Consider the following 13320-nt stretch of genomic DNA (forward strand, 5'->3'; position numbering starts at 1 on the left):
ACGGAACCTGAACACTGGAACCCTTTCAGAAGCAAAGGGTCCATTGTCCAGAAAGATCCAGCGCTGGAGCCCCTTTACCATAAATGGCCAAGTTCCAAAACTTTCAATCAAAACTTGCCCTGCCAGCACTTTCGAACACCAGCCTGTTCCCCATCACTCCTAAAACTCGCCTGAACCCTGGATCTGAGCTCTGCCTCCTCCTTGCTGGTCAACTTAGCAATAAATGCTTCTTCTCCTTTTTTTTTTTTTTTTTTTTTTTTAATTTCTCAAAAGCTGACGTCATAGCATTGGCTCCTATGTACACACATAGGGCATCAGGCCCTTGCTCCATAGCAAGAGCAAAAGCAATAAACAAATGTACCTCTTGTTACCTTAATGAGGTGACTTTTGAAATCACCTAAGGATGAGGGCTGGTTGTAGTAGAGCCAACCATGTGATTGAAGGGTCAGAACTTTCAACCCCACCCCCAACTTCCTGGGGGAGGAGCATCACTCACCAATGCTCAATGATTTAATCAGCAAGGCCTATGAACTAAAGCCTCCACAAAACCCACTAGGATGGGGTCAGAGAGCTTCCGGGTGGGTGAACACAGGAGGATTTGTGGGGAGTGGCGCCCTACGAGGGCATGGAAGCTCCAGGGCTTTTGCGCATACCTTGCCCTGCACATCCCTTCCATGAGCTGTTCCTGAGTTATACTCACTGGTCACCCACAGTAATATGTTTCTCTGAGTTCTGTCAGCCATTCTAGTAAGTTAGCCAAAGCCCAGGAGGGAGGGTCGTTGGAACCTTCAGTTTACAGCCAGTGAGTCACAAGCACAGGTGATATAGCCCAGGCTTGCAATCCACATCTAATGGGCAGCCTTGTAGGACTGAGCCCCTAGAACCTGACGCTGTGTCCATGTATGAATTGTAGAACACCTGCCTGGTGCTGAAGAATTGCTCGGTGATGGGAAAAAGCCACCCCACACACACACCCATTGGAATTCAGGTGCTTAGAACCATTAAATTTATATGTAAAAAAGTAACTAAACAATACATTATTCTAAGTGAAATAAGCCAGTTACAAGAAGACAAACATTGTTATGATTCCACTGATTTGAGGTCCATAGAGTAGTCAAATTCATAGAGACAGGCAGGAGAATGGTGGCTGCCAGGGACTGGGGGAGGGATAATAGGGAGCAGTTTTCAATGGGTGTAGAGGTTTAGCTTTATAAGATGAAAAAGTTCTGGAGTGAAAGATGGTGATGGTCATGCAGCAATGGGAATGTACTTGACACACCTGAAATGTACACCATTCTTAAAATGGTTAAGAAGGCAAACTTCATGTTTCATGTATTTTATCACAATTTAAAATAAAAAATAAAATCTTGAGCAGCCGCAGTCCTCCCTGACATTACTTTAGTACGAAAGTGGCCTCCCGCTCGCCTACTTCTCCATGCAGCATTGCACAGAGAACAGCCAGTGGCCGTATTTGGTCGGATCCACAATTCTCTCTCCCTGCGTCAGCATGGAGTCAGGGGGAAACCACAGTTTCCCTGCCCCCATGCTCTTGAGGCCAGAGGTCCCTCAGCGGTGATGCCGCCCCCATCCTGCCACTCACAGGAAGGCCATTCATCACCAGCAAGCAGACATCACTGTTTGTCCCTTGGTGGCCAGCAATAAACAAAAACTCATCAAGCGCTTCTCCCTCGCATTCGCACTGCACGAAAACCTGGAGCTGATTCAGACTTCCCCGTCAGTGACTGAATCCAGTGTAAAGTGACTTCTACTCAGCCATTGCTGCTCCCCTGTAGACCTTTGACATCACACAGCATCCAAGCTGTTCCTTGATAAAGGAATGTTGCCCACATCTTATTCTTCCAATGTAACATTTACCAGGCAGGGGGTAGCCCTGCCACCCTCTTCCTGGCCGCCGCAGCTCCCTCTGACATTAAGCCTGCAAAAGGCAGATGCCCACTTGCTCAGCATTCCATGCAGTCAGGGATGTAGTTTAACTCAGTACTGGTCAATGGGATCTAAGGGAGTATCTGAGGTATCTGAGGCATTTGCCTCCTTGATGTAGAAAGATGAGAGGAGACATTAGGCTGGTTCTCAACCTTGGGGGTTCCCTGGAAAACCTGAAACCAGCCCCGCCCCCTACCCTGTGGGCGTGGAGAGACTGAAGAAGGAGATAGGCCATTCAGGTTGCTAGGTGGCAGGTTTAACAAGTCAGAGGACTTATATTCGGGGCCACAGGAGTAGATCTACACCCCACCTGCCAGGATCTTAAGTGTCTACAGAGGCCTTAACAGGATTCAGTCACGGGGACCATCCAGGTGGTCTCAACCACACAGTGCTCTCTTACTGCTGCCTTGAATTAAGAGTACTGGTCCTAGCTTGTTCCTCCTGAGTGTACTGCTTTGGAGCCATCTAGTCCGCTCCGTGGGGCGGTGGCTCACACTCCGTCAATCCTGAGGAGCTGGAGAGAAGCAGCTGCTCACATACCCAAGAGCTGGATTGCTTTGTTGCAGGGAGTGGGCCTGGGGACGGGTATTTTCACCAGGTGCCCATCCTGTGCCCGGACACCACAGGAGCAGCAGAAGTCTAAAGTCAGAGTAGGAACTTGTATCGGGGGCCTCCCCCTTCCGTAAGAATTACCCTGTGGCCTAATCCTTAGTTGGCTGCAGTTTTAGGAACTTGACCTGCTTTGCGTACCATTCATGTTGACCAGGGGAGGCTACACTGTCAGCCACGAGGAGATGGCGTGCGGGTGGGATTTGTCAGACCAGGACCCCACCTTCTCCCCTCTCTCAATGGAGCGAGTTCCATCCCAGGGATAATGCATTTCCAGGTCAAGGTCAGCTTGCAGCAGGATAATGGGGAACTAGCGGAGACTGAGTAGCTCCCCCTCACTCAGGCCACTTAGGGGTACAAAGTAACCCACCCACCCCGTGGGACATCCCATTGCAAATTCTAGTCCATAACACCACTCCTGGGCATAATGGGACTGGGTGTTCTCAGTAGCACAGCATGCTGACCCACTGTGAGAGTTGGAGCAATGGCTGTCTTGGGCAACTTCGACACCTTTACGGTGTTGGATGTCTTGGCAGGGGTCCCCAGTCTGGCATATGGGACAATGGACCCTCCTGCTTGATCAATCAAATGCATTAAAGCCTGGGATAGTTCTTTAGTCCACCCAGCCGAGGTGGCTTTACATGTTAGTAATTTAATCTGATGTTTTCAGATTCCATTATTCCTTTCTGCCAACCCTGATGCTTGCAGGCCACATGGGCGTAGAATCTCCATTTGATGCCATGCTCTGTGGCCCAGTCTTGCATATCACGGCCTTTGAATGGGACTCTGGAGCACTGCCTGCTTGTGAGGGTATCCATACATGGTCCTCAGTAGTTCCAACCCCCTCCTGGTGACAGCCTGGTTTACATGGCGACAGGGGAAAGCTGGGGTTAGGCCAGATGCAGGGTCCACGCAAACCAAGGTGTATTCAGAACCCTCATGCAGGGGGAGTGGGCCAATGTAATCAATTTACCAAGCCCTCACCTGGTGAGAACTCCAGGGGACAGCCCCCGATTCCTTTGCCAGTTGCTCAGGCTTATTGAAAACAAGGGCACTAACCACGTCACTGTACTTCAAGAGCAATCCAGCACCCTTGGCAACATGCTCCCCCCCCCCCACCTGGGTGCCATGGGGGCCACTCTTCCTGTGCTCCCAATCTGCTGTGTCTGCTGAAGAGTCTGTTGCTTGGGCTTACACCTGCGCTGGGGCATCGGCTTCCTGCTGGGCAGGGGTGTCAGCTCCTTATGAGCTGGGACGTGACAGACAGACAGGGCGGCCTCCGACTCTTACAGGTGAACTCAAATCTCCTTCCACAAATCTTTACCCTACAAGGGTTCATTCATGATAGCTCACCCTCAGCTTCCCATGGTCCAAGGCATAGGGTCAGTCCCTTTAGAACAGCCCAACTATCAGTGCAGAGGGTTAACAGCCAGGGCTCATGAGCCATCATCAGCGAAACCCACTGTTGTGGTTCATTCCTGTTTCCATCCAGATGGTGTCAGTGTTGGGCTGAATAGCTACGGTGGTCCCTGTGGCCTGGCTGCCTGGATCAGACCCACCTCTGTAACAGGCATCAGAGGGAATTTCCCTCATACCCTCTCCACAGGCTGCAGGGCGGCTGCCACAGGAATAGAGGCGGGCCATTTGGAGGGTCTCCATACTCTACAGGGCCTAGAGCACCTGCATTTCCAGAGACAGTGGGCTGGTGGACAGGGTGCAAATAGAAATGCCACACAGTCAACTTGGGAGTCTGAGCCATGGCAGAGGTGGTTAATGAGACATATTCCCACCCAGCCCTAGAAAGGAAGAGAAGCCCTTTCCATGATATGCTCTCCTTCCTGGGAGGCTCTGCCTGGAGCGGTGCTGGTACCCTGCTCAGAGCTGGGACAAACATCCTGGGGGTGCTCTCTCCTGCTGACTGCAGTGCCCAGCCCTTACCTTCTGGAGTCACAGACTCAGCTAATTCCAATGGCTGCCTCCGTGGAGATGCCCAGAGCTTCCATCTGCTTCTCTAGTACTTTGCCTGCTCAAAGGCACTCACTGCTCAAAGGCAGTCTTACACCTGCCCGTTCCTCACCAGCAGCCGAAGGGATGGAGGCTCTGTGCCAGGTGGGGAAGGAACGTCCTCCAGACCCACAACCCCCTGCGAAGGCTTACACCTCTTCCACGTTCTGAGAGGTCTGAGAGGCTGGCACCTCATCAATCACAGCTTCTGGGACAATGTGTGTCTTAAACCACCAAAAACAAGTCGGTGGTGCCTGGGCCTGGAGTTCCCCTGGGCTGGCTGCCCCTCCCCCTCCCAAACGTCCTACAGCAGAGGTGGGTCTTCACAGGGTTCGCGTGGTCTCATCAACGTGACAGCCCGTTTTACTGCTGTGCAAAGGAGACCAGACCGGCACAGACCTCAGGCTGCCGTCCTGCGACATCTGGTGGGCTGTGCGGGTAGCCTGGGAGGCACTTGCAAGTCCCATTGTTGCCCCGCTAGTGTGAAGGCAAATTGCTCTTGTGACACAGAGCAGGGGGTACACTGGACATCTTGTGTGAAGGTGTGTTTTTTTAATTGAAGTTATTGGGGTAACATTGGTTAATAAAATTATATAGGTTTCAAGTGTACAATCTGTAATACATCATCTGTATATTGCATTGTGTGTTCACCATCCCAAATCAAGTCTCCTTTCATCACCATTTATTCGCCCTCTCCCCACTCCTACCTCCCCCACCCCCTTTCCCTCTGGTAATCACCATACTGTTGTCTGTGTCTAAGTGGTGGTTTTTCTCTTTGCTTAATCCCTTCAGCTTGTTCACCCAGCCCCCAAACCCCTCTCCCCTTTGTCAGCTGTCAGTCTGTTCTCTATGAGTCTGTTTCTATTTTGTTAGTTATTTTGTTCATTAGATTTCACATGAGTGAAATCATATGGTATTTGTCTTTCTCTGACTGGCTTATTTCACTTAGCATAATACTCTCCACATCCATCCACCCATGCTGTCGAAAAGGATAAGACTTTCTTTCTTTCTTTCTTTTTTTGGTTTACAGCTGAGTAGGATTCCATTGTATAAATGTACCACAGCGTTTTTACCCACTCACCTACTGACGGACACTTGGGCTGCTTCCGAATCTTGGCTATTGTAAATAATGCTGCTCTGAACATAGGGGTGCATATATTCTTTAGGATCAGTGTTTCAGGTTTCTTTGGATGCAGTCCCAGAAGTGAAATTGCTAGGTCATAAGGCAGTTCCATTGAAAAAATATATATATATATGTTTTTATGATTTCAGAGAGAGGAAGGAAGAGGGAGAGAGGGAGAGAAACATCAATGATGAGAATCATTAATCAGCTGCCTCCTACATGCCCCCTACTGGGGATCTAGCCCAAACCCCGGTATGTGCCCTTACTTGAAATTGAACCGTGACCTCCTGAGTCATGGGATGACACTCAACCACTGAGCCAGGCTGGCCAGGCCAGGCAGTTGAATTTTTAATTTTTTGATGTAACTCCATACTGCTTTCCTCAGTGGTTGCACCAGTCTGCATTCCCACCAACAGTGCACAGGAGTCCCCTTTCCTCCATATTCTGGCCAACACGTTGTTGGTTGATTTATTGATGATAGCCATTCTGACAGGTGTGAGGTGATATCTTATCATGGTTTTAATTTGCATTTCTCTGATGATTAATGACATTGAGAACCTTTTCATATGTCTATTGGCCACCTGTATGTCCTCTTTGGAAAAGTGTCTATTGCGGTACTTTGCCCATTTTTAAATTAGGTTGTTTGTTTGTTTTGGTGTTAAGTTGTATAATTTACTTATAAATTTTGGATGTTGCCCTAGCTCATTTGGCTCAGTAGATAGAGCGTCGGCCTGTGGACTGAAGGGTCCCGGATTCGACCCCTTATCAGATGTATCATTGATGAATATGTTCTCACATTCTGTGGGTTGTCTTTTCATTTTGCTGATGGTTCCTTTGCTATGCAAAAACCTTTTAGTTTGATATAGTCCCACTTGTTTATTTTTTCTTTTCTTTCCCTTGCCCAAGGTGATACATCAAAAAAAATATTGCTACGAGAAATGTCTGAGATTTTATTGCCTATGTTTTCTTCTAGAATTTTTATGTTTTTTAGTCTAAACTTTAAGTCTTTAATCCATTTTGTGTTTATTCTTGTGTATGGTATAAGAAGGTGCTCTGGTTTCACTTTTTTGCACATAATTGTCCAGTTTTCCCAACACCATTTATTGAATAGACAACTTTACCCCATTGTTTGTTCTTGCCTCCTTTGTCAAATATTAATTGGCCATAAAGGCGTAGGTTTATTTTTGGACTGTCTAGTCTCCATTGATATCTGTCTGTTTTTATGCCAGTACCATTCTGTTTTGATTACTGTGGCCCTGCGGAGTAGTTTGATTTCAGGTAGAGTGATTCCTCTAATTTTGTTCTTTTTTTCTCAAGATTGCTGTAGCTATTCAGGGTTGTTGTTTTTTTTTTTTTGTGGTTCCATATAAATTTTTGGAATATTTGTTCTAGTTCTGTGAAACATACCATTGGTATCTTGATAGGAATTGGGTTGAATTTATACATTGCTTTGGGTAGTATGGATATTTTAATGATGTTAATTCTTCTGATTCATGAGCATGGTTTGTATCTTCATCCGTTTCTTTCTTCAGTGTCTTATAACTTTTCGAGTACAGGTCTTTTACGTCCTTGGTTAAATTTATTCCTAGGTTTTGGGATTTTTTTTAAATGCAATTGTAAATGGGATTGTTTTCTTTTTTTTTTTTTTTCTTTTTTTTTTTTTAAATCATAGCTTTCTTTTTTAAAAAAAAATATATTTTATTGATATTTTACAGAGAGGAAGGGAGAGGAATAGAGAGCTAGAAACATCGATCAGCTGCCTCCTGCACACCTCCCACTGGGGATGTGCCTACAACCAAGGTACATGCCCTTGACTGGAATCGAACCTGGGACCCTTCAGTCCGCAGGCCGACACTCTATCCACTGAGCCAAACCGGTTTCGGCAATGGGATTGTTTTCTTAGTTTTCCTTTCTGATAGTTCATTATTGGTGTTCTGGACATCTTGTGTGAAGGTTATTTTTTGTTGTTGTTGTTTGTTTGTTTGTTTAAAGCCTATTAATTGCAGAAAAAAGCAATCTTCCAATACAGATAGTAACCTCATCACTGGTTTTCAAGCTTTTTGGAAATTATGTGACTTGTACATGCTATTTCTATATGAGCAACTTTGATTTATGCCACTGCAGTTCTTCTGTTTCCTGTGTATTTAATGATAACATTAATTGATTTTGGTTAGGAAAGCAATATGTTGCAGTTCTAAGAAATCTCTTTTGCTTTATCTAAGGGGTCACAAAAACTTTTTTAGCTTCATGCTACTATGTGACATAGTTTTCTAATGGACCACAGCCTAAGAGCAAACAGATATGCAACTCCATAAAATCTACTTTTCAGATGATAGAATATTTTCCTGACCTGTTGTAATGTTCTGGCTCACAAACACTCATCCCTGCATTCACACATCCCAGTACTAAATACACCTGGAATCTCATTCAGTGTTAATCTTTATGGTATTATGCTAAGATGCAGCAATGTTTTATTTTTATCACAACGTTGATGCTTCAATGAATAATTTTTGAGCCACTGATCCATTTTGTTACTTGGAGATATAATACAACAGCAGCCCTGAAAATGCAAATATCATGAATGTAAGCAATTACACACAAAGGAAAATTATGTGAAAATCGCATCTGCCACCTGCATGTTAGATAAGAGGCCATTGCAGTCCTTGGAATCTATGGACAACTTTTAAGAACACAATTATTAAAATTATAGCAGGATTTCTGTGAAAGTCACCAGTTTCAAATGGGTGAGATGTGTGGGTTTAAACTGTTTCTTGCTCTTTTTTATTGTGGTATAATGACATACAACAATATATTAGCTTCTGGTGTATTACAGTGATTAGACATTTGTATACATTGCAAAATGATCAACACAATTAGTCTAGTTACATCTGTCATCCTACAAAGTTAATACACTGTTGTTGACCATATTCCCCATGCTGTACGGTACTAGTATATCCCCACGGCTTATTTATTTTATATCTGGAAGTTTATACCTCTTGATCCTCATCACCCAGTTTGCCCTCCCCCAACCCCAACTCCCCTTCTCTGTCAACAACCAATCAGTTCGCTTTATGATTCAGTTTTTTTGTTTGGTTTGTTTCTTATATTTCAATATAAGTGAAATCATGCAATATTTGTCTTTCTCTAACTGACTTATTTCACTTAGCATAATCCCCTCCAGGTCCATCTATGTTGTCACAAATAGCAAGATTTCATTCTTTTTTATAGCTGAGTAATAGTTAATTGTGTGTGTGTGTGTGTGTGTGTGTGTGTGTGTGTGTGTGTGTATGTAACATTTTATTTATCCATTTTTCCATTGGTGGACACTTAGGCTATTTCCATATCTTGACTATTGTATATAACACTGAATGAATATAGGATGCATATAGTGCATCAAATTTGTGTTTTCATTTTCTTTGGATAGATACCAAGAAGTGGGATGGTTGGGTCATATGGGAGCTTTCTTTTCATTTACACCTGCATAGGATATAATATTCCATTCCTTAACTTTTAGTCTATGTGTGTTCTTACTTCTGAAGTGAGTCTTTTGTAGGCAGCATATAGATGCGCCTTATTTTTTTTAATTCACTCAGACACTTTGTGTCTTTTGATTGGAGAATTTAGTCCATTTACATGTAGAGTAAATATTAGTAGGTATGTACTTATTGCCATTTTGTTCATTGTTTTTGTCATTCCTCTCTCTCTCTCTCTCTCTCTCTCTCTCTCTCTCTCTCTCTTATTCCCTTGTGGTTTAATTACTTTCTTTACTTTAGATTTCCTTTTATCTACTATATGATTTTGCTTTGTGGTTATTGTGAAGTTCACATATAATATGCCATGTATATAACAGCATATTTTAAGTTGATAGAAATTTAAATTTGAACACATTTCAAAACTCTAGATTTTTACTCTCCTTCCCCATAAGTTTTGGGTTTTTTTTGGATGTCATGTTTTATATCTTTTTATGTATCCCTTAACTAATTATTGTAGTTTTAGTTAATTTAACTACTTTTGTCTTTTAACCTTGATACTAGCTTTATCAGTGATTATCCCACTACCTTTACTACATACTACCTTTACCAGAGAAGAATTTACTTTTGTATGTTTTCTTTGTTATTAATTTGTGCCGTTGTTTTTTTAGCTTAAAGAAGTCCCTTTAACATTTCTTGTAAGGCTGGTTTTGTGGTGATTAACTCCTTTAGCATTTGCTTGTCTGGAAAACTCTAACTCTCCTTCAATTCTGAATGGTATCTTTTCTGGGTAGAGTATTCTTGGTGGAAGTTTTCTCCTTTTAGCACTTTGTAATGTCTCTCCCTTCTGGCCTTCAAAACTTCTGCTGAGCTCTGGCCCAGTGACTCAGTTAGTTGGAATGTCACTCCATACACCAAAAAGGTTGCAGGTTTGATTCCAGGTCAGGGCACATACTTAGGATTCGGGTTCCATCCCTGGTCAGGGTGTGTACAGGAGGCAACTGATCAATGTTTCTCTCTCACATTAATGTTTCTCCCTCTCCCACTTCCTATCTCTCTAAAATCAATAAAACATATCTTTGGGTGAGGATTAAAATTTTTTTTTCTGCTGAAAAATTTGCTGATACCATTATGGGATTTCCTTTGCATGTAACAGGTTGTTTTTCTCTTACTGCTCTCATAATTCTCTATCTTCAACTTATATTGTGTCTTAGTATGGATAGCCAAGATTTTTCTATGTGTTAGGTGCAATAGCTACCTCTCTGTCTTGAAGAAGTGGCCTTATGTAGGTGATGAAACTTATTATTCAACCTTGCCCTAGCTCTTGGTCATCTCTCAAACCTTTGTGATTGTCTATACAGCTTGGTTTATACTTAATAGTCCCCCACTGTTGAGGATGTGCCAAGTCTTGTCAGTATTCCAAGGTGAGGACTCTCATTTGACACTTAGTTTCAGGCTGATTGGAAGTTAGACCTTCAGGCAGCAGGTTTGTTTGTTGGTTGGTTGATTGTGTTTTTAAAAAAATATTTTTTATTGATTTCAGAGAGGAAGGGAGAGAGAGAGAGAGAAACATCAATGACAAGAGAGAATCATTGATTGCCTTCCTCCTGCATGCCCCCTACTGGGGATCAAGCCTGCAACCTGGGCACGTGCCCTTAACCGGGATCGAAACTGGGACCCTTTAGTCTGCAGGCCGATACTCTATCCACTGAGCAAGACCAGCTAGGGCGAGGCAGCAGTTTTTAAAGTATGAAAATAAACACACTTCTGTGGGGCTTCAGTAAAAAACCCTGATAGTCTCCAGGCCAGGAGATCTGGAGGTGTCCCATGGCTGACAAATGCAAAACTCAGGGCTCCAGATGAGTTTATAAGCTCCTTTCTGGGAGGCATCATCAAGCTGTAGCTAGGCCAAGGGGTGTGCAATATGGGGTCTCCCTGCTTATGTTCCCTGGGAGCACCTCTGCAGCCCCTACGTGTGTGGGAACAAAGCCTTTTTCTCAGGACGAAGTCAATAGGCCTTTTTCACAGAGAGACTGGGGGCGTTTCAGCCTGCTGTTTGGTAGGCTGCCAGGAACTGTCTCCCTGATCATCGCAGTCCTGTGGAGCCCAGGAGCACCAGCCCCAATGGCCACCAGGCAGGCAATCAAGGGCCATGTCCTGCATGAATTGCGTGTGCCCGCTGGTTTTCGCAAAGCAGCTAGAGAGTGTAGTGGGTGGGGTGAGCTTGCAATCTTCAGAGAGACAGCAGGAACCTGCCTTGGCTGCACGCCCTCGTGCTTCGGTGATGCAGCTGGAGAGTGTCTTGTCTCGTGCATGTCAGCTTCAGGGAGGGAGCCGCAGACTGCCGTGATCACTCGTGCTCACAGGTGCCAGCCAGTGGGTGAGGGAGCACTACAGCAACCCAAGGCAGTGGAGGGTGCCCTGTGCCTGCTCACCTGCCTGTGTTAGCAGGGCAGGCAGAGAGGACCACAATGGCCATAGCACCCTTGTCTCTGAAGAGACTTGCAGTTGTCCCCTGGTCCTGCAGCAGATGCTTTAGGGTTAGCAAGCGAGCCTCCTTCACCTATAGCCTGAGTGCTTCTCAAACTTCTGCTTTGCACTGGGTCCTGGGGCGAGCAAGGCCACAGGCAAGCCCCCACAAGGAGAATCTCAGTTCCCTCTAGCGCTGTGGGCCCCACTGGTTTTCTAAGCCAGGCATTTGGGGCTTGTCTCTTCGGTGCGGATCCCAAGGGCTGAGCCTGTTAGAGGCACGGCACTGGTGGGATCCCGCCTACCGCGAGTCCATGCCAGGGGTGGGGTGTTTTGGGCAACAGCATGTCTCTGCCTCTCCTTCCCATCTCTATGTGGTCCTTTTCTCTGTTGTCATGGAGGAGCAGTCCATCTTCTTCCCAGGTCTCTTTCAGAGGGAAGTGATCCCTACACAGCTGTAGATTTGGTGTCCTTGGGAGGGCGTGAGCTAGGGTCTTCCTATGCCACCACTTGGACCCCTCCGTGTCTTGCTTTTTTTTCCTCTCTAAAACTTAACACTTAGGACCTCGCTGGGGGTCTTGGTTGGTTGGAACATTGCCCCCTACACCAAAAGGTTGCAGGTTCGATTCCTGGTCAGGGCACATAACCACGTTGCAGGTTTGATCCCAGGTCAGGGCACGTACAGGAAGCAACTGATGGACATCGATGTCTTTCTCTCTCTCTCCCTTCCTTTGCTCTAAAATCAATAAACATTTCCTTGGGTAAGGAAATAAATAAATAAATAAGTAAATAATAAATAAATAAGTAAATAAAAAGCCTTAGCACATAGGAGACCAGTGGAGACCACCAGTGGTTTGTGGAACACACTGAGAAATAGCACTCTAAAGCCAGGTTCCAGTGACGTCTAGTCTGGAGCCCACCACTAGGCTATTGTATGATAACTGGCCCTCTGGAGACTCCAAAGCTTCCAAATACAAAAGGAGCTTGGACCCGAAGATGGTGGATGGGGTATTGTTGGATGGAGGGAAAGGGCCACTTTCTAGCATTCCCTCAAATCATATGATCAACTGCTTCCTCTTCTTTTTTTCCAATTAAAACATCCTCGTGGCCTGAGCCCTCTTGTGGTGGCAGCAACAGTGGGATCTCTCCCGGGCAGGGATGTGTTGGCTCCCAGCTCAGCACCAGGCACATTGAGCTTTATGCCCAGATGAGTGGCACAATAATAACCTTGTCGGAGGCAGCAGGCCCCTCATATAGCACTTCAGAGTCTCCCCGACCACTAGCCACATGCAAACAGTGTCAACACATCTCAGGATTTGTTACAAAACATCTGTGTGTTGGTTCTTTCCAGATGGAAGAGTAGCCACGAAGGGCTGCCCCTTCTCCTTGCAACCCCTCCCCCTCAGCCCTATCCAGTTGCCATCAGTGACATCCTGAGAATGGAGTGAGTAGATTAAGAAGTCAGGCTACCGCCTGGTCCTGGCCCCAGGCCTCAGGCCTGGCCAGCGTCTACCATGATGCGGGGACAGCATGAGCGTCATTTCCAGGACTCACATCCATAAAAGGCATTAACTTTAGATCTTTGACATGTTTCCCAGTAAAGGCACATACATCTTTTTGCACAAAGTGTTAATTTGTTAATGCACATATTTAAAATGTGCAATTTTTATAATTACCAGTATGTTCTGGCATTTATTCATT

Source organism: Plecotus auritus (assembly GCF_963455305.1).
Source record: "Plecotus auritus genome assembly, chromosome: 7".
NCBI classification, from domain to species: Eukaryota; Metazoa; Chordata; class Mammalia; order Chiroptera; family Vespertilionidae; genus Plecotus; species Plecotus auritus.